This window comes from Sminthopsis crassicaudata, chromosome 3, assembly GCF_048593235.1.
Source record: "Sminthopsis crassicaudata isolate SCR6 chromosome 3, ASM4859323v1, whole genome shotgun sequence".
Classification (NCBI taxonomy): Eukaryota; Metazoa; Chordata; class Mammalia; order Dasyuromorphia; family Dasyuridae; genus Sminthopsis; species Sminthopsis crassicaudata.
This window is the reverse complement of record NC_133619.1, coordinates 41,620,032-41,622,059: the sequence shown is the minus strand read 5'-3', so window position 1 is coordinate 41,622,059 and position 2,028 is coordinate 41,620,032.

Genomic DNA, 2,028 nt, shown 5'->3' with positions numbered 1-2,028 from the left:
TTAGCAACCAAAGAGGATGATAGATAATTTTTTTTATTAATTTTATAATTATAATTTTTTTTTTTTTTTTTGGACAGTACATATGCATGGGTAATTTATCATTCTTCCCTCCCCCTTTTTTCCCCTTAGTGATATAGTATTAGGCGAGAGAGGGAACTATTTCCTAGGTACTACCATTTCAACTCAGTAATGTTCACTTCCTCTTCAGTATTGCCTTGCCTAGTGATAACAATTACGTTGTACTTCCTGCTCGTGCATCCTCTTTGGCCAGCATTCAGATACTGACATGGGAATGGTAGACAAAAGTCTGCCTTGGATGGTGACTGTGGTGGATAAGATACTTGGAGACAATAGCCTCGAGATCAGGATGGGGGTAAGCAACAGCTCCTGGCTTGCACTCCCAGGAGGTTTTTAATTCTGTATCACAGGCCAAGGTCAAGAGAGCTCAGTCGTGTGTGCTACTTCCGTATCCTCAATAAAGTATAAAAAAGTATCCTCAACGAGCTAGCCCTGTTTACCTTCCTCATGGCTAATGGCTAATTGCATTTGGAGGTTTGCAACATACTTTACAAACATCTCATCCTATCCACTACAATTCTAGAAAGTAGTTTTTTAAAAAAGTTTTTTTATTTTTACAACATATGCATAGATAATATTCAACATTCACCCTTGTAAAACCTTGTGTCCCAAATTTTTTTCTCCCTCCTTTCCCCCCATCCCCTCCCCTAGACAATAAATAAGTCTTGAAGCTGAGACTACAGAGATGAAGGTGAGTGAACTGCTCTGGAGAAGTTACATTCTCCAAGGGAGAAATGAGCTCAATGAAGAGACTTCCTTGACTGCCAGAACCTGGTTCAACCCTCTCATTTACTCCTCTCATTTATTAAGTCCCAGAAAGGTGATGTGATTTGCTTTAGATCACTCACATAGGAACTGTCAGAATGGAGATTCGAATCCAGGTTTTTTTAACTCCAAATGCAGCTTTCTTTTTACTGTAACAAATAGCTCCTCAAGCATGATAAATGTGGAAATATGTTTAGAAGAATTGCACACATTTAACCTATGTTGGATTCTTTTTCTTGGGGAAGGGAGAGAAAGGGAGGGAGAAAAATTGGAAAAAAGGGCTTTGCAAGGGTGAATGTTGAAAACTATCTTTGCATGTATTTTGAAAAATAAAAAGCTATTATGAAAAACATCAAGAAACAAAACCAAATAGCTAAAGGTCATACACAAATCTTATAATGTGACCTAGTCCACTCCATTTTTGTGGATTCGATCTAGAGGACTGGACTTGGACTCAGAAAGCTGCTCAGATCTCGTCTCACTTAAAAGCCGTGTAATCTTGGAAAGTCACTTAACGTCTCTGTGCCTCAGTTGCCTTACCTGTAAAGTGAGGGTGAAACTTGATGGACTCTTTAGGTCCTTTCTAAGCTGGGAATCCTGCCAAATTTAGGATTTTCCCAAAGTTACATCATTGGCTTTCATTTTATTTTGTTCTGTTTTTTAAACAAAGCCAAGATCAGAAGCCAGATTTTTTTAGTTAACACTTGTTAAATAACATGATATTTAACATTTAATCTTGACTTGTATTAGTCAATCTTTTTTTCTTTGTCCCTATGTTTAAAATGGATACACTTTTTTCATTTGTTTCCATTAAACTTTGTTGTTGCTTTGTTGTTTAGTCATATGTCCATGGTCCCTATTAGTGTTTTCTTGAAAGAGGTATGGAGTGCTTTGCCATTTTCCATAAGAGGAAACTGAGGCAGACAGGGTTAAGTGATTTGTCTAGGGTCATACAGCTAGTGAATATCTGAGGCTGGATTTGAACTCAGGTTTTCTTGATTCCAGGGCCAGCATTCACCCCCCAGCTGCCCCTCTTTAACATTCAGGGTCCTGCTTCTCTCAAAACAATATCTCCTGATCCTGCAGAGATGTCGACTTTTTATCCAATCTATCTGAAGACAAAATTAGTCCAAAGCAAAGATAGTAAAATAACCTGCCAAGATTCGTGGGAGAACATTTCCTCTG